The 20,501-nt window shown below is 50.6% G+C and overlaps 1 protein-coding gene across 1 annotated transcript in view; it reads left to right on the top strand.

The window, feature by feature from the left end:
* Positions 1-20,501, top strand: part of LOC140410474 (CUB and sushi domain-containing protein 1-like) — a 3,392,839-nt gene that overhangs the window by 1,251,246 nt on the left and 2,121,092 nt on the right. The gene's annotated exons all lie outside the window — the stretch shown is intronic.

The raw sequence follows: 20,501 nt of genomic DNA, 5'->3' as shown, positions 1-20,501 counted from the left end.
GCGGAGCAGACTCGATGGGCCGAGTGGCCTAATCCTGCTCCTATGTCTTATGGTCTAATAGTCTTAAAAAGCCGAAAACACACTCTGGTTTTCTGGAGATTTAATCAGATCTGCAGCAAGGAACTTTTCCTGACTGTTCACTTCAGATAGATGTAGAGTGCACTCAAGGCCAATATGAAGATCTTTGCCATTTCAATTCTTAAAAAAGTCTTCACAGGAGACCTCAAGGAGCTAAACCCTTGATATCATTATAATGAATGCAGTGGTATCCTTGTAGCTCATGCAGGAAGGCAGACGTCCATTCATTTTAATTGAAAGCGCTGGAGTTATTTTTTAATGCACAATGATTTCAAGTAACTCATGCAATTATTGGAGAATATGCATCGATGCTTTTCAACTTGGGTTTTGCCTTTTAACTTTCTTCCACTCTCCTGGACAATAGTCAGAGGATTAGACATCAGAAAAGAATAAGGAACAGTTTATATCCATCACAGCCACTTCTTCCAAGAGACCGTATATATCATTGGCATCACAGACTCTACAATGTATTCAATCTCCTGGGGAAAGTGAATAACTGCTGGTACAAAATTCAAGAAAATAAAACTGCCAATTCTCCTTAACTCCTCCAATGGTAAAGATTTGAAGGCAGATGAGTCCACTATTACAATTTATATTGTTCAACCTTGACAAGTCACTTTTGATAGATGAGAATTCCATGGGAACTATTTTATTTAATCAAATGTCTTGATCACTTATGTCCACACTTATCTTAAAACACTTCAGTCTTGCTTTTAAGCAGATATCTATCCCAAATCCTTTTTGCAGCATTTAGCCAAGGTAACTTTGATAGCTTTTGCTAGAAGCCCGTTCTCTCAATATATCTTACTTGAGGGACAGGTAAAAGATCTGTTCACTTCAAATTGAACAATTATAGTGGTATCTTATAATTCTTTAATGATAGTTTCAGATAAATAACTACCTTACCTCTTCAATTGAGATCTTCGGAAGCCATGTAAAGTGACCGGTCTCTGAACTCATTTCAGATTTTGTGGAATTGGCTTCCATTTTGAAATTGGTGAGAATTAGAAACTTCTCACCTACATTATGAAGACTGCATATTGATGTCTTGGGTAATATGAAGCTTGGCAGAAAGCCCAACATCCATTATTCTGTTTAAACAGTTGTACCTCAGGGAAAACACTTCTTAGTTTCCATCTCTTTCTTAGATCTATTTTGTTAATTGCACAAAATGCATTTCTACAAGGTAAGGAGCTTATAGTTTCTGCTATTAGAACTTTGAATGTCTGGAGAATTGACACTTTTATAAGGCTGTAATAATAGTTTTTCAAGAAACTTACTAATGGATACCTGTTTTCTAAAGCTTTTCCACATATGCTTTTGTTATTATAGGGTCTGTTGGTTCGGTACAGAGTGTATATTGGGTGAATGGATTTGGGAGATACCTCAGGTTTGCATCGGGGCATAAGGAGCCTTTAGGGTTTGGTTGAGGGGCATATGTTGGAATGGAGGGTGTGAGGAACCATTGGGGGATGGGCTGAGGGGCATAGGTTGCCATGGGAGACATGGGGAAGACCTTTTGAGCTTGCTTCTCAAATGGTTCCATCATTCAGATTATGATTTTCAGTACTTTTGGAGGTGGGTGTTTGGGGGGAGAACTGAGAGAGCAGGGTTGTTGGATAATAGGCAGCAATATTTTCTCACGTACCATTTTGAAGGTTGTTAGGAGCAGAAAACTGACCTCACATCTGATTTCATTCAGCCAAGCCCACTGGACCAAGGCCAGAAAGAAATTGAGCAGGCAAGACAAGTGGCCTGGGATGTGCAGGTTGGGTGGATTGGCCATGATAAATTGCCCTTAGTGTCCAAAATTGCCCTTAGTGTTGGGTGGGGTTACTGGGTTGTGGGGATAGGGTGGGGTGTTGACCTTGGGTAGGGTGCTCTTTCCAAGATCCGGTGCAGACTCGATGGGCCGAATTGCCTCCTTCTGCACTGTAAATTCTATGAAATCCCAGTAGTGTCCCATCTCAAGGAGGAGGAAACATGCTAAGGAGAGGATGAAGCACCCATGGCTGATGAGGTGAATCAAGGACAGCATAAAAGCAAAAGAAAAAGCTTACAAAGTTGCGTGGATTAGTGGGAAGCCAGAGGATTGGGAAGCCTTTAAAAGTGAGCAGAGGACAACTAAAAAAGCACCAACGAGGGAGAAGATGAAATAAGACTGTAAGATAGCTAGTAATAGAAAAGAAGATAGCAATGTTGTTATGGGCCAGGGTTTAGAAAACTTCAATGTATATCATGGAGTTCACCTGACCCATAACTGTTTATAGATTTTGGTTATGAGGAGCACAAGGGCCTACCTCACAGGTGTTATAAATAGAGGCCTCAAGCACTTTTAATCAAAAACAAAGTTTATTCTATGAATTTAGTGAACACTTTTATAAACACACACTGTAAGCATTTTATTTAAACAGAAATACCGCACACAGCTACAGTAATGTACTCATAACCCTTAACTGTTTCAATTTAGTAACAAGATCCCATAAACCAGAAAACCCTTTTCAAAGGTGTGGCCCAGCAGATGGCACTCTTTCTGTCTTTAAGACCAGCATATGGATACTCTTGTTTTCTTTCAGAACATCAGGTTTGAATTCCTTCCAGAAAGCAGCTATTTCTTTTCAAATTAACAAGTGATCTAGAATCACCTTTTAACATGCAGAGAGAGAGAGACAAGACCTCTCTGTCTGAATATAGCTTCCAAATGTGAAAACAAAAGCAAAAAAACACAGAGCCACAAAATATCCCAAACCAAAAAATGAAAGTAAAACCCAGAGCCACAGCCCAGTTTTGTTTTTGTGTCCAGCAACAACCAGTCACTGCAAGTAAATTCCAGCTTCACATGAATAATTTGGACCAATTCCATCGTCTGATAAGTTTATTGTTCCTGATTGTTAAGAAATATCTCTGAATTACCAATTTAAACTGATTTGGAGTACTAATATTCACACAACTATGGGGAAATCTGGAAATGCTTCTACTTTACCTTTACAAATCACTGACCTCTAACCTGAATTTATTCTGTTCCTCCTTATTTTCTAACCCATAAATATTCTTTAAATAAGCTTCTCAAAACAAATTTCACCAGAAAATGTTCCAAGTTTAAATAGCTTCTCTTAATATATTTGAGTTGTTTGATTAATCCTGCGAGGAATAAGCCGATTTTGGTGTGCCGCATAACAAATGGGTTGGTTATTTGTAATACGCCCCACTCATTTCCATTGACTTACATAGTGACAATAACGGCGACATATATTTATTCAGGACATTTTTAACGCAAAACATCTCAAGGTACTTCAGAAGGGCATTGGAAAATAAAATTTGGGATTGAGTTCTCCATTATTGAGACTATGTCCCCACGCCGGCCTAAAAACGGTAGAGTTTTACTCCTGAAATTCCTGCAAAAAAGTGAAACAAATTCATAGCCCTGCAGCGGGCTAGCAGGGACCCGGAGTGAATCTCGCAGCTTTTGCTGCAGATAGGGGCACCCGCACTTCCGGGTCAGAGGCCGCTCATGCGCAGGGCGGTAGCCTCCAACAGCCGCGCCGTGCTCCATGGCGGACTCAGACCGAAGAAAGAGACCCCCAGATCGGCCGTGTGCACACCCCTCAAACCTCGCACGATAAATCCCCATGCGCCTATAAGGCCCCGGCTGGTCTCCGCTGCCCTTGACCAGGACGGCTGCGGACTGAGTCTGCAGCCGCCAAGTGAGCATCCCGACCGGCAATAGCAGGTTAGTTACACGCCGTCGGGAACTCGCCCGGCTGGGAGCGGAGGATTGCTGAGCGGGCCTCTGGCAATGGCCCCCCCGGTGGCGCGGAGTACTCCATGGTGACGCTGATTTTCGGTGCCCGGAGAATCGGCAAACCGGCGGTGGGCCCGATTACGGCGTCAAACTGGATTCTCTGCCCCGGCGTCGGGATGAGGAGAATCCAGCACGTGATCTTGAGCCACAAAAGGAGATATGAGGGAAGATGGTCAAAATCCTGGTCAAATATGTAGGTTTTAAAGAGCATCTTAAAGGGGAAATGTTTAGATTATAAAATAATGAGCATGAGGAGCAGGAATTAGCCATTTGACCCATTGAGCCTGCAACACCATTCCATAAGACCATGGCAGGTCTGCTTGTGGCCTTACTTCTCCTTTCCTACCTGTCTGTCATAACCCTTGACTCCCTTGTCAATCAAAAATCGCCTGATTCGGCCGAGGACACGGCCAATGTCCCAGCCTCCACTGCTCTCTGTGGAAGAGGTAGAGAGGTTGCAGATGTTTAAGGAGAGAATTCCAGTGCTTAGGCCTTGGCAGACCGGAATGGTTGTGGGGATGGAGAAGTTTGCAGAGGTCAAGAGGGGCGAGTCCATGAAGATATTTGAAAACAAGGATGAGAATTTCAAAAGCGAGGTGTTGTCTAGCCAAGAACCAGTGGAGGTTATCGAGCACAGGGATGATGAGGAGCAGGACTTGACATGAGTCACATTGCAGGAAGTAGAATTTTGGATGACCTCAAATTTACGGAGAGTAGAATTTGTGAGGTCGACCAGGAGTTCGTTGCATTAGGTTCTGTCTGTGAGCTGAGGTGGGGTAGAGTCGGGAAAGGTTATGGAGTTGGAAATAGGTATGATTAATGCTGTGGATATGTGGCCAATGGATTATCTTAGGGCCAAATATCACACCAAGATTGTGAATGGTCTGATTCAACCTCACGGTGGCGGCACTGCTGCTTCACAGCTCCAGGGACCCAGGTTCAATTCCAGCCTTGGGTGACTGTCTGTGTGGAGTTTTCACTTTCTCCCCATGTCTGCAGGGACTTCCTCCGGATGCTCCGGTTTCCTCCCACAGTTAAAAATGTGCAGGTTAGGTGGCTTGGCCAGTCTAAATTGCCCCTCAGTGCTCAAAAGGTTAGGTGGGGATACAGTGTTATGGGGATAGCGTGGAGGCATGGGCTTCAGTAGGGTGCTCTGTCCAAGGGCCAGTGCAGACTCGAGGGGCCGAATGGCTTCCTTTTGCACTGTAAATTCTATGATGCAAGTAGTTTCCGGGAGTCAGTGGCTAAGGACCAGAATTTATAGCAGTGACTGAAGACAATGGTTTCAGTCTCTACATTTTGACGAAATTGCCGCTCAGTGGGGTCCAGCAACCGGGCAGGTAAAAGGCAATGGAGGGGTTGAGATTGGTGCTCGAGAAGTAGAGCTGGATGTGATCAGCATATATGTAGGAACTGACATTGTGATTTCAGATGCTGTCGCCAAAGGACAGCATGTAGATGTGCAACAGGATGGGGGCAAGGACAGATCCTTGAGGGGCACCAGAGATTAGTGTGGAACTGGGAAGAGAAGCTATAGTAGCTGATTCTCTGGTTATGAGTAGGTGGGTAAGAATGGAACCTGGGGCGGGATTCTCCGAGCCCCTGGCGGATCGGAGAATCGCCAGGGGGGGGCGTAAATCCCGCCTGGCCGCCCCACGATATTCTCCGGCCCCCCAAAAAATCTTGTCAACGTGAATCGCGCCGCGCGCCTCGGAGAATGTCGAGGACCGGCGCGACGCAACGGGCCCCCCCAATTCTCTGGGCCGGATGGGCCGAAGACCCGCCGACGTGACCACAGGTCACGCTGGCGTAAATCAAACTACCTATTTATCGGCGTCAACCAGTCATGCTGGTTGACGCCGGCCAGCGCGGAGGTAGGGGTCGGCGTGGAGCAGCCGCCGGAGGAGTGAAGGCATTGCCGCAGGTGGTTGGGGGGGGGGGGGTCGCAGGAGCTGTTGGAGTGTGAGTGTCAGGGGGGGAGGGGCTGGGGGGAGGGGCGGGGCTGGGGGGGACTGGGGGGGCAAAGGCTGGGGGGGGGGGTGCTGGGGGAAGGGGCTGGGGGGAGGGGATGTGCTGGGGGGGAGAGGAAAGGGAAGGGGCTGGGGGGGGCTGGGGGAAGAGGGGTGGGCTGGGGAGGGTGCATGATGGAGAGGGTGCGTGCCGGGAAGGAGAAAGAGGGTGGCCGGGGAGGGCGAGTGATGGAGCGTGTGCGTGCCGGGAAGGAGGGGTGGGGGGCGTTGGGGAGGGTGCATGCCAGGGAGGAGGGGTGGAGGGTTGGGGAGGGTGCGTGCTGGGGAGGAGGGGTGGGGGGCTGGGGAGGGTGCGTGCCGGGGAGGGGGGTGGGTGTTGGAGGGGTGCGTGCCGGGGAGGAGGTGGGGGGGGGGGGCGGGCGAGTGATGGAGAGGGTGCGTGCCGGGGAGGAGGGGGAAGCTGCCGCAGAGGAGCATGCTGCAGGGAGGCAGGTGGCAGCCACCCAGGCTGGAGGGCTGCCCGCACGACAGGACGAGGGGGAGGAGGTGGTGGTGGTGCCACGGCAATGGAGACGCCCGATGAGGCCCCGTGTCTACCAGCCCTGCTCGTCGTACCAGGACCTCACGGACGGGCATGCAGGGGGAGACTCCGGATGAGCCGGGAAACCATGGCACACATCTGCCACCTGATGGCACACCTGGCACTGGGGGAGGACACCCTCTCCCTGTGGCCGTCAAGGTTACGGTGGCCCTGAACCTCTATGCCACGGGGTCATTCCAGGCGCCGAGTGGGGACCTGTCCAGCATCTCGCAGGCATCGGTACACCGGTGCATCCGTGCAGTGACAGACGCCCTATATGCCATTGCGAACCGCTGCATCCAGTTCCCTGTGTAGTGGGCCAGCCAGGATGCCTGGGCAGCGGGCTTCGCTGCCGTGACCAGGATGCCCATGGTCCAGGGGGCGATCGATGGGATGCACGTCGCCGTGCAGCCACCTGCGGATAACAGGGCCGTGTTCACGAATAGGAAGGGGACCTATTCCATGAACGTGCAGGTGGCCTGTGACCACCGCATGAGGATCCTGCACGTCTGCGCCCAGTACCCGGGCAGTGTACATGACTCGTTTGTATTGGTGAAATCTTTCATCATCACCATGTTCGAGGGACGCCCCCCCCCCCCCCCCCCCCCCCCCAACGGCTGAGGGGCTGGTTGCTGGATGACAGGGGTTACCCGTTGCGGTCGTGGCTGATGACACCTATACGGAGGCCACAGACAGACGTGGAGAACCGCTGCAACGATGCCCATGCAGCGACCAGGGGTGTGATGGAGAGATGATTTGGGCTGCTAATCATGCGTTTCAGGTGCCTGGATCGCTCTGGAGAGGCCGTCCAGTACCCGTCAGATAGGGTCGGCCGCATCATTGTGGTCTGCTGCGCCCTGCACAACATAGTCCAGCAGAGGGGCGATGTGCCGCAGGCAGAGGAGAGGGAAGGGGAGGAGCAGCAAGACGAGGTGCAGACCTCCCCAGATGAGGAGGATGGGGGCAATGGTCAGGACAGACGGGCTGGACATGGGCGGGAGACTGCCCACCGTTACCGGCTGGGCCAGCGGGCACGGAACAGGCTGATAGCCGCCCTGTTCACGGACTTGGCGGGGTGGGAATCGCCAAGTATGGGCACAGACGGCACACCACGGCACCAGCCTACCACCCTCACCCCACCCAACACAAACCACCCTCACCTCACCCACCCAACACCAACCACCCTCAACCCGCCCACCCAACACCAACCACCCTCACCCCGCCCACCCAACACCAACCACCCTCACCCCGCCCACCCAACACCACCCACCCCCACCCCACCCACATGTACACCACCCCTCCATTGCACATCCACGTGCAGCACAACGGGCCAGGCTCACACGGTCGCCGGTGGAAATGTGTCTATTGCAGGCCATGGAGGATGATGACAACCCGCCCTGCGATGAGCTCCGGGCTCTATATCGTTGGACAATATCTGACTCATGGCACAGTACCACCCTCCACGCGGATAATCCCTGCATGCGGCCATGACGTCCCGTCGTCTGCCCGAGGGGCTGGTGAGGGCGACTCGGGGGAGGGGAGGGCACACACCTGATGCTGACGTTCTAACACCCCTCACACACCCACTGGCACTCACCTCACATCACACCACCGCATGCATCGGACAGATCACAAAGGCAGCTTCTGTAGGTGTGAAAGTGATTTTAATAACAAACAGTTCATACACGTGCCCTAGCCCCAGAACTAATCTGTGCCCTGCACCTGTGCGAACTTACTCAGTGTCTAATTTTTTGGCCTTGCGGGCCCTATGATTACATCTAGGTGGTTCCCCAGATGTTGCAGCAGAACTGGAGGTGGACTCCTGCGATTCCTGCCCCGTGACTAGGGAACCCTTTGGCGGCCGTTTCTCGGGGCAGCCCGTCCTAGATGGGCCAGGCTGTGGCTCGAGCTGCCAGCCTGTCCTGCCCGTTGTCCACCAGATCCACCTGGGACGGAAAGGGGGGGAGGGGAGGGGGGGGGGGAATTCCGAGGTGTTGCGGTGTCGCGGTGTTCCAGACCTCCACTACAGGGGGACTCGGAACGGGCCCCAGCACCTCCTCCTCCCTCGGGGTGCCCGATGACCCCCAGGCCTCTACATGGGTTGGGGATGCGAATGGACCGGGCACCCGACGCCCCGCTGACACCTGGCGATGCCAGTCCTGGAGGCCCACCCTGGTATCAACAAGGGTCTGCAAGTTTGCAGCCATGGAGCTCAGGGAGTTGGCCATCCCTGTCTGTGTCTGGGCGACTTGGGCCAGCACCTGGGCAATGGCGCCAATGCCCTCAGCAATGGCCTGCAGAGACTGGGCCATTGCCTGCTGAGACTGAGCCACGGTGTTGAGCGCCTCTGCGACCTTCTGCTGGCTCTGGCTCAGGGCTGCCTGTGAGAGGGCCGCCATGTCCTGGCCCATGGACGCCGCCTGCACGGAAAGCCCCACACCTTGCATACTGTGACCCATGTCTGACACCGTCGCACCCATTGCCTCCACCGTGGACGCCATCCATGCAGTGTCAGCCTGGGTGGCACGCATGATCGGCACCACTACCTGCTCCTGCACGCAGGTGAACTACTTCCCCCATATCCCCCTTCCACCATATACTCTGTTCCTCCATATCCCCCCTTCTCCCATATCCTCCTTCCCCCATATCCCCCTTCCCCTTGGGGGGATATGGGGGGAGGGGGATATGGAGGAAGGGGGATATGGGGAAGGGAGGATATGGGGAAGAGGGATATGGGGGAAGGGGATATGGGGAAGGGGGTACATGGGGGGTATGGGGAAGGGGGTATGGGGGAAGGGAGATATGAGGGAAGGGGATATGGGGGAAGGGGGATATAGGGGAAGGGGGCATATGGGGGAAGGGGGATATGGAGGAAGGGAGATATGGGGGAAGGCGAATAGCGTCAAGCTGCTACTAGCCCATTCCCGGCCGGAGAATTCGCGACGTTTCAGGGGACCCGATACCGGAGTGATTCGCGTTGTGTTTGCCGCTGGGTTGGGGCCATCATGCCGATTCACAGGGAATCGCGCTCCAGGTCTTTGTGGTGTCGTCCATTTTGCACCACCATAGAAGTTGAATTTTACCGTCACTATTTCATTATTCAATAACGCACCTGTGCTAATGAATTTGAAATGTGTTTCCTGTTTCGTTTTTCAATCTGCAAAATCATACATTATTTCCACAACATACTTCAAGCTGATGTTTCCTCTCTCTATAATTGGAATAGATAAAATTACTATAATTATACACCCAGTATTAAAAGTATTTCGCCTTGTTTTATTCTCCATAAAATGTAATTGTTTCCAAATTTGAGATCCCATGAGCTTCCCTTGATTGTCTTGTCCGGTAGGAATAATCTTTGGGTCAGATAATGAGGGTTGGGAGCGAACTGATCGTTAGCGTAAAGTAACTTCAGTATGGGGCCTTTAAGAAGCATTAATGTTTGCTCGACTGAGTTTTGTGCTCATAAGTAAAACAAATCTTTGTGCTGTGGTCAAATCTCAGATGCTTGTGATCAGTGTGAATAAATTCCATTCTCTCTGAAACTTCACAGATTAATTTGGATCGGTGCTTTCGCCACCTGCCGTGGTGAATTGATTTTGAAGTTTGAGAATGGGAATGTGAATCGAAGCAGCACGGGCTTTAAGTAAATAGCGCAATCTGTGTAACTACATTGCCTTGGGATTTCGAGCAAGATTTCATCTTAATCCTGGTGTTTGTAAATATTTCACAAGCCCCCGGTGTGGTTTTTCTTCATCTGTTTAAACATGTTCTCAATTCCCACATGATAACTGAACGGAACAAAATGACTAATTTATACTTTGTTTGAAAACAAAGGAGAGAAATCTATTGACCTAGCATTAACACGCATATTTAAAGCTTTTGACTGCACGATTTTATGATCTAAATTGGAGGCATATTCCAGAATCTGCCTGTACAGGAACAAAAAGAGAAGGATCAGATGTTCAGCTACTTAAATCTGTTTGGTTGAAAATACAATCTAGGATGATTTATGTTTTCTATTTTCTGTACCTTTGTTTATCTTAATTGTCACAGAGTAGAAACAGTCTCTTCTTAAAGCATTAACACCTTTGCGGTGAAGATACTCCCACAGCGCTGCAAGGTGGGGAGTTCCAATATTTTGGGCTCAGCAATGGTGGTGAAATGACAGCCAAAATCCGAATAGTGTGTGACAATTGGAGAAGCACTTGGAGGTAATGATATTCTCTTGCAGCTGTTGTCCTTGCAGTTTTTGATGGTAGATAACATGGCTTATAGAGAACCTGTCAAAGAAAATTAAATGTGTCATTTAGTTGAGTTCCGCCAATAATTCTAGTCTATATTGTTGACTATATGTCCTCAGATCATAAAGTAGACAAATAGATGGAAGACCATTCATCCATTGTCAGCTCAATCATTCAGTCCTAGCATATTCATAAGTTCACAGCATCGTGGTAATGTTATTTGAATAGCAATAGTCCAGAGACCTGGACTAATGTTCTGGAGACGAGGATTTAAATCACAGTCTGGCAGCTGGGGGAATTTACATTCAATTAATAAATCTCGAATTAAAAAGCTAAACCCATTAATATTGACCGTGAAACTACTGTGCTGTCCTAAAAATCCATTTGGTTCACGATAACCATTCAGGGAAGAAATCTGCTGTGCTCACTCGGTACGGCTCCAGAGCCAGAGCAATGTGGTTGACACCTAACTGCCCTCTGAAATGACCCAGCAACCCACCCAATTGTATCAACCAAACTGCAGAAGAGCTGAATAAGAATATCAGATGGGCCATCCACAATCAAACTAGGCACCAGGAATGATAAAGGGGCACCATTTAGTCAACCCTGCAAAGTCCCACCTCAATAATATATGAGGACCTTTCGTGTGAAAGCTGGGTGACCTGTTCCACACACTAGTCAAATAATAGCCTGACATAGTCATAATCACTGAATAATGCATTTCAGCTACTGTCCAAGACTACTCCATTGCCAACTCCAAGGTATTTCTTGTCCCACTGAAAGGCTAGACCCACCAGGGATTATGGCACAGTGAGATACAATCAGGAGGGCATAACCCTGGGAGTCCGCAACATTGACTCTGGACCTTGGGAAGTCTTGTGGCATCAAATCAAAAGGCTACCTCCTATTGATTGTCACCCACTGCCCTCCCTCAGCTGATGAATCACTGTTCCTCCATATTGAATGCCACTTTGAAGAAGCACAGAGGGTAATAGAACATAGAATATACAGTGCAGGAGGAGGCCATTCGGCCCATCAAGTCTGCACCGGCCCATTTAAGCGCTCACTTTAACCCTACCTCCTTAACCCAATAATCTCTCCTAATATTTTTGGACACTACGGGCAATTTAGCATGGCCAATCCACCTAACCTGCACGTCTTTGGACTGTGTGAGGAAACCGGAGCATCCAGAGGAAACCCACGCAGAGAAGGGGAGAAAGTGCAGACTCCGCACATACAGTGACCCAGCAGGGAATCGAATCTGGGACCATGGCGCTGTGAAGCCACAGTGCTAACCACTATGCTACCGTGCTGCCCATAATAAGGGCACGGAATGTAATCTGAGTTGAGGGACTTGAATGTTCAGCATCAAGAGCGGGAATCAGGGGAAAACTCTCCACTCGTTGGTTTCTAAAAAGCACAACCATGGGCGGCATTCTGTGAACCTGAGGCGAAGTGTTGACACCGTCAGAAACGCCGCTGCGTTTCTCGATGGCGCCAACACGGCCTCAGGGTCAGCAAGAGTTCACGCTGCTACAGCTGCTGATCCTGTCATGAACTGGGCACCGCGGGATCCGCGCATGCGCAGTGGCACCGGCACCAACGCACACATGCACAGTGGCTCCCTTCAACGCGCCGGCCCCGACGCAACATGGTGCAGGGCTACAGGGGCTGGCGCGGACGAAAGGAGGCCGCGGGCCAGAGAGTCCGGCCCGCCGACCGGTGGGCCCCGATCGCAGGTCAGGCCACATCAGAGGCCCCCCCCCCACTCCCCCCCCCCCCGGGGTCGGATCCCCCCTCCCACCCCACAGGAACCCCTCCCGACCCTTCCACGCCGAGTCCCGCCGGCTGAGAGCAGTTGTGGAAGGCACCGGCGGGACTCGGGTATTTCACGACGGCGCTCTGCGGAGAATCGCATGTCGGCGTCGGGGCGGCGTGGCGCGATTCGCGCCAGTCGCGGGGATTCTCTGGCTCGGCCCCAGGCTGAGAGAATCCCTCCCATCTCTCCAATGATCTCAACTTCAGGACCAGGCTGCAGGAGTTCCTCAGGGCAGTATCCTCAGCTCAACCACATTCACCTGCTTCAGCAATGACCTTCCCTTCATCATGGGATCAGACATATGGGTATTCACTGATGATTCCACAGTGCTCAGTGCCATCCAAGATTCCTCAAAAACTGAAGCAATCTCTTCCTGCATGAAGCAAGACATGGGCGACATTCAGGATTGGGGTGATAAGTGACATTCACACTACACAAGTGCTGGACAAAGATCATCTCTGGCCAGAGAAAATCGAACATCTCCCCATGACATTCAGCCATGTTGCAATCATTGAATCCTCCATAATATTGCCTTGACTCCGTTAACGTGTCCAGAATTCCATTCCATATTTTGTTTACACTGTGTGAAAAGAATTTTCTAACATCAGTCCAACTCTCCGTTATTATCATTCTCCAGCAAATGTTCTGTGTATAATAACTCCTTAATGCATTGGAACATATGGAAAAAATAGAGCTATAGAACAGGAGAATGGTGTTGAAATTCCAATATAAACTGATAACACTTTGGTGGATACATGATAGATGCTTCACTGCCAGCAAAAAAAATATTCTTACAACGCTAGCGAATACATGTGCATGACACCTTTATCTGGTTCAATATAGATTCCATTTGTACAGCCAATTCCTCTCACTGCTCCTTGCCACAGTTGCATGTTGCCAGAATGGTAACTAGTTCAAACTTCATGCAGATGGATCACAAGCAGAATGCATCTTATAATCTCTTCCTTGTGTGCATGATAGTAAGGAAACTGAGTTTTGAGATATTTGAGAAGCTCCACAAGAACTAGTTTGTTTTTGGAAGCGGCACTGCATTATGGAGAACAAGATGCGTGGAATGCAATTGATTTCAATCCATTTTAATTTGTCTCCACTTCAGCGATGGAGCCATAATGATAGAGCATTGGGTCATGGCCCTTGTGAGCAAATCCTGTCTAGAGTAGCTGATCTCTAATTATCACCCTTGGGGCTGTAAATAGCTGATCGTTCAGCACCGTCATGATCTGTTGAAGAGCTAATGCTCAATTTGGCCTTTATTTATTCATTCCCCCCTTGGTGTACAAAACTTTCCTTTCCTGGTCATCTAAAAAGCACAGCAATGTGGAGAGAACATGACAGTAAAATTTCAGATTGCCATTGGGCATCTTATGGGAGTAGAGATGAATAAAGAAGCTTTATTTCATATTCACAGACATGGTTTTCACAATTTGCAGGTCAGAGTGGCTGATTTAGGTAACGAACTATTGTGGCCACAAAATCAAAAGTCACTCACTGCAATCTTTAATATTCTAGTGAGTCGCATTTTTCTCTGCGATCAGCAAGATACTTATTCTTTTTTTTAACCCATTAACTTCCATCCCTATCCTAAAGATCTGCCACTCCCCTGAAAATAGCATCCCAAAATAAACGGTTAATTGCCAAGGAAAACTAGTTTTCATTTCTTGCTGTCATATTGCTCCTGAACAACACAGCACGCAAACTTCTTTCATGGCCTTTCTACTCTCTGAATCAGGCATGCAAATGGACATCGGAGACATCTGCACTCAAGCTTTCCCGAAGAGCAACAGGTAGAGTTGAGGGAAAAACTACAAGGCACGCCCAGAAAGTCCCCTCATGTTACTGATTCCAAATCTGAAAAATCCTCCTCTGAAACTCGGGCTCAGTCCAGTAAAAATTTCAAAGCTGAAAATGATATATTTTTAATTAGGTGAGGATATTAAGGAATATGAAACCTAGGTGGGTGGATGGAATTAAGATGCAGGTCAGCCCTGACACTCAATAAGTAGAAGAGGGCCTGAAGGAGACCAGGTTCTCAGGGTTTCCTTGTTCAAACTCTCTGTGTAATTTTAACTTTGGACCATAGTACAGAACGAGTGACATTGAGTGGTTTTGAAGTAGTTGGGCCACCCCCATACCGTGGAAGTGACCCAGAAAATTCTGGCTGGGGTTGCAGAATTGCATTGCGGAGGGGGGTGGGGCATAATTGCGTTGCGGGGACCTCAAAATCAGGCCTTGCGATCAAAGTGGTGGCCCGATAGCGGGATTCCTGAGGGAATCCCTCGCATTCCTCACGATGCATAAATTTGCGTGAGTGCAAATCAGTTTTTCTGGCACAAAATGTCACCGTTCCCACACCGGCGTGGAGACATCGCCCCAGAATCGGAGAATCCAGTCCTCTAAGTTCATTTGTGGCAGATTTTTCAGGGAGTTTCCCGCTGCTATTCAATGACACAGTCAGTTTTTTGGGCCCCGGGGAGTTTCTCACTTGTTCAGCCCACACTTAGAATTTTTTTCGCACTGGGGAGCTGAACTCCGAGATCACGCCATCTTTTTGAAAGGGGGCCCCGATTTCTAAGTGAGCTTGTGGTCCCCCACACCTCCCATCCCAACCATGGGCAATGTCACTCCCCCCACACACATGGGCACTGCCCCACACCCCCAAGTGAGGACACCGTATTATGGGGTCCATGGGGGGGCCTTCCTCCAGGCTGCCTTAAGTGTCCTTATAGTGCCCCCTCCCTTCCAGAACCCCCACCCATCACCCCCCAACCTCCTGGAGGCTTCTACATACCTGCCCTGTACACCCCCAGCCGTCAAACCACCCCTCCCACCCTGATTTCATGGGTATGACCGTACACGGCACCTGACCCTTGGCAGTGAATTCCTGGCAGTCGAGAACCCTTGCACTGCCACCCTGGCACCTAGGCAGTGCTCCTGCCGGCTTGTCAGTGCCATTTGGGAATATTAGCAGTGTCATGCTGCCAGCTGGGCAGTGCCAAGGTGCCTGCGTTCCAAGGGGAGGGCCAGGGAGCCACTCTGCACTGACCTGGCCATCCAGGGGTCTCCGATGGTCCGGGAGACCCCCCCCCCCCCCCGCCCCAGGTGCCATTCCACCTTGTCCACGTTTGTGTGGAGCTGTGCTGAATGGCACCCGGCTGCAGCCTCCCTGGGGAGGCCGGAGAATTGAGGCTGGTGGATATCTGGCAGGTAGGTCTTAAGTAGGTTTAAGATCTACTTCTGGGAGCGTCATTTGGTCCCACCCCTTTTGGGCGGAGTTCCAACTCCGATGTCTCACGGCACTTGGGGAAATCCCGCGAGGCATGGAGGCTGCCAGAAGGCCCACCCACTGGAGCGCTCTCTCGGGTTTCACCAGCCCGGTTGTGCTCTCACGGCAACAGAATCACTCCCAATATCTTGTATTGATGACCTTCGACACTGCTGCTCCCCACAGTCTGGGCGGGATTCTCCAGCCCGTTCGCCCAATAACCAGAGAATTCCGCCCTAGGTCAATGGGGTTCTCCATTTTACGGGGCTCGCTCATGGCGTCCTTGTGGCGGGCAGGGCGAGAGAACCCAGCCCAATTTGTCAACTCAGGCAGGAAAAGCAGTGTGTAGCCCACCAGCTGCAGCGCTGGCTTTTCCCGCCATAGTTTTTTTTTCAATTAAGGGGCAATTAACCATGGGCAATCCACATACCCTGCACATATTTTGGGTTGTGGGTGTGAGACCCATGCAGACATGGGGTGAATGAGCAAATTCCACACGGGCAGTGACCCTAGGCCGGAATCAAACAAGGGTCCTCGGTGCCATGAGGCAGCAGTGCTAACCACTGCAACACTGTGCTGCCCCCGCCATAGTTTTTGACAGATAGTCGAAAGAAATCATGGAGGGGGAGGGTCCCATGATGTCACACTGGGAAGTGGTGTCATTCAGAGCACGCCCTGCCAGCAACCTCGGCGCCTGACAGATATGGTAAAAGGGCCACCAATTTGAAATAAATTAGAATAAAGATAGGTTCCCCCTCCAACTACTGGGCATGGCCACAGGACCACACCCCACTACTCCCACAGACATGGCCTCCCCGATGAACACAAGACACTCCGCCCCTCCCCCAACACAAACCTCTCTGTACTTAGTTGGTGGGTTATCTTCCCCAGATCCCCATTTGTATACCTGTTGTAAACCTCGGAGGGGGTGGACAGTAACATATACAACAACACACTCAACAACCTCACAGTCTACAGTTTTACAATTTTCCTCCTTTTACCCCCTACCCCCCCCCCCCCACCCCAATCCCCCGTGACGAACGGTTCCTCAAACATTGTCATGAACTTTAAAAAAAAATTAGAGTACCCAATTAATTTTTTTCCAATTAAGGGGCAATTTAGCATGGCCAATCCACCCATCCTGCACATCTGTGCGTTGTGGGGGCGAAACCCACGCAAAGTTGGGGAGAATGTGCAAACTCCACACGGACAGTGACCCAGAGCCGGAATCGCACTTGGGACCTCGGCGCCGTGAGGCAGCAAATCTAACCACACTGTCATGAACAACCGTGTTTCGAAGTCTTCTGCCGATCCCCTTTCGTCAAATTTGATCTTTTCCAACTGGAGAAATTTGCCCAGGTCCTCCAACCAGGCCGCCACCCCGGTGGTGTATTCAACCTCCAATTCAACAAGATCCTTTGCCGGATAATTAGAGAGGTGAAGGCCACAACATCACCCCCTTCCCCTCCAGCAGCTCCGGCATTTGCGATACCCCAAAGATCACTACCATTGGGTCCGGCCTGACCTCCACCCCCCACAATCTGAGAAAATGTCCCACGCACCGCTTCCCAGTATCTCTCCAGCTTATCGCAACCCCAGAACATGTGCACAGGATTCGCCGTGCCTCACCCACAATGCTCACAGTCATCAGCAACCCCTTGAAAGAACCCACTCAACCTGATCTGAGTCATATGTACCCTATGTAACAACTTGAACTGAATCAAGCTCATCCTCGCACAGGTGGAGGTTGAATTCAACCACCACATCACCTGGCAACACAGTCTCCAGCCTATTTCCCTCCCAACTCCTCCTCCCATTTACACGTGATCCTCACCACCTGCACTCCCCCTGCTCCCCCAACCACCCAAACATGTCACCAATCCTACCCTCTCCCATCTCATGTGGGAGCAGCAGTTGCTCCAATAGGATATACCCCGACAACCTGGGAAATGCCCTCCATTCCTTTCTTGCAAAGTCACGCTCCTGCATGTATCTAAATTCACTCCCCCTCGGCAACTCATACCTCTCCCGTAACTCAACCAGGCTTGCGAGCTGCCCTTCCAGATAAAAGTCCCTCACCCTTTCCATTCCCACCTTTCTCCACTTCCCATACATCCCATCCATCTCCCCCGGCTGAAACCTGTGGTTCCCGCGCAGGGGCGTCAACACCGACATCTCCTCCAATTTAAAGTGCCTCCTCAGCTGATTCCACAACCTGACCATTGACTGTACCACCAGGCTCCCCATATACTTCCCTGGAGCGAACGGCAGCGGAGCTGACATCATGGCCCTCAGACTAGATCCTCTACAGGACTCCTCCTCCATCTTGACTCACTCCTCCCCCTCCCCCCTCCCACCATAACCTCACTTTCTCCACATCTGCTGCCCAATGATAGTACAGCAGGTTCGGGAGCACCAAACCCTCTTTCTGCCTCTGCCTCTGTAGCAGGGCCCATCTCTTAAAATCCCCCCCTAATCTCCTCCACCAATGTTGTCAAATTCCACTTGTGCATCGTAACCTAGTCCCTTGTCAGCAGAATCCCCAAGTACCTGAACCTTTCCCTAGCTACCTTAAATGGCAACATCCCCAAGTTAGCCCCAGCTCCCGGATTAACCAGAAACACCTCGCTCTTCCCGATGTTCAATTTATACCCAGAGAAGGCCCCAACCATCTCCAATATTCCCATGATCCTACCTGTCCTCTCCTATTGTGTCCGGCATGAACAACAACAGGTCATCAGCGTACAGTGACACCCGGTGCTCCCTGCTTCTCCTCACAATCCCCTACCACTCTACTGACCCCCTAAGGGCCATCGCCAAGGGCTCAAACGGCAGCACGAACAGCAATGCCGACAGCAGATACCCCGGTCTCATAGCTCTGAGCAGCCCAAAACTCCATGAGCTCGTCCCATTTGTACGTACACTTGCCACCGGGGCTACATATAACAAATGTACACATGCCACAAACTTCGAGCCAAACCCAAACCTACCCAAGATCTCAAATACATACCTCCACTCCACCTAATCAAAAGCCTTCTCTGCATCCACAGACAATGGCTTCCAGCATCGGCCCCACTCACAGAGTCATGACCACATTTAACAGCCTCCTGATGTTGCTGGAGAGCTGCCTGCCCTTTACCAAACCCATTTGGTCCTCAACTACCCCCCGCAGCACACATCCCTCCACCGTCCCACCAACAACTTAGCCAGTACTGTGTTCAGCAATGAGCTGGACCTATATGACCTACACTCCCCTACACTCAAATGGATCCCTCCACTTCTTCGAGATTAGCATGATCGACACCTGCACCGGTGTCTCTGACAACTCCCCCTTCTCCAATACCTCATTAAACATCCCCAACAAATGTAGTGCCAACTCCGTTGCAAACGCCTTATAGAACTCCATCGGAAAGCCATCCAGCACTGGAGCCTTCCCCAGCTGAATCCCCCTAATGCTATCAATCACCTCCCTCAGTCACAATGGCTCCTCCAATGCCTGCATCCTCTCTTCCTCCCACCTTGGAAACTCCAATCCACCCAGGAACCATCCCATATCCCCTTCCTCACCACCCGGCTCCGTACAGCTTCTCATAGTAAACCTGAATGCCTCATTTAACCTCTGACACTACCTCCCCCTCTCTGGTCGCACCTTTAAAATTTCCCTGGACGAAGCCTGCCTCCTCAGCTGGTGGGCCAGCATGCGGCTCGCCTTCTCCCCATATTCATATTGAACCCCCTCCGTAGCAATCCCACCGCCCTTCCCATCGTCAACCTATCGAACTGCCCTTGCAACCTCTCTTCCTCTCCACCAGCTACTCTTTAGTGGGGGCCCCCAGATAACTTCTATCCACCTAGACTATCTCATCCAACCCGTCCATGTTTCTTCCTTCTCCTCCTGTTCTTGTGTGCCTTGAATGAGATAATCTCCCCTCAGACCACTGCCTTCAACACCTCCCCATTCTGAATAATTTCCACGTGCCCGCCAATCGCTGACCTCACCTTTTCATAGAACCCCTTATCCGCCAACAAACCTGAGTCTAGCCTCCATCTAGTCTCTGCACCAGTCCCGTACTCAGCCTCACCTCCAGCCAATGTTGCGCATGATCAGATATCACCATTCCCACATACACCGCCCCTAACAACACCGCACGCCTCACCACAAAGAAATTAATTCTCGAGTACACCTTACACGCGTGAGAAAGAGTTCTCCCTCCACCACCGCTCCCCTCTCTCCCCCAAGGTTCTTAAACCTCCATTTGTCAACCATTCCCATCCAGTCCATTAACCCTCCCCACTCCTTCTCCATCCTCAAACTTCCCATTGCCTTGGGGTACGACCTGCCCACCCGCAATTCCATCACGCAGTTAAAATCTCCGCCCATAATCAATTGGTGCGTATCCAGATCCGGGATCGCTCCCAGCAAGCCCCTGACAAATCCTGCATCTTCCCAATTCGGCACAGATATATTGACTAGCATCACCGGCCTCCCCTCCAGCACCCCACTTCCTATCACATACCTTTTCCCACCCTGGTTCCCGCACTCCTTTGGCTCCGCAAATCCCGTTCTTTTGTTCAACAAAATGGCCAACCCCCTCCCCCCGTAACTTACGAGTCAAACCCCGAGTGCAATACCTGTCCCACCCATCCCTTCCTCAACCTAACTTGATCCTTCACTCAGAGGTGCGTCTCCTGTAAAGAGATCACTTCTGCCTTCAAACTCTTCAT

Source organism: Scyliorhinus torazame, chromosome 4 (assembly GCF_047496885.1).
Source record: "Scyliorhinus torazame isolate Kashiwa2021f chromosome 4, sScyTor2.1, whole genome shotgun sequence".
Taxonomy (NCBI): Eukaryota; Metazoa; Chordata; class Chondrichthyes; order Carcharhiniformes; family Scyliorhinidae; genus Scyliorhinus; species Scyliorhinus torazame.
Note: the sequence above shows the minus strand (reverse complement) of the source record. Positions and strands in the feature narration are given on the sequence as shown.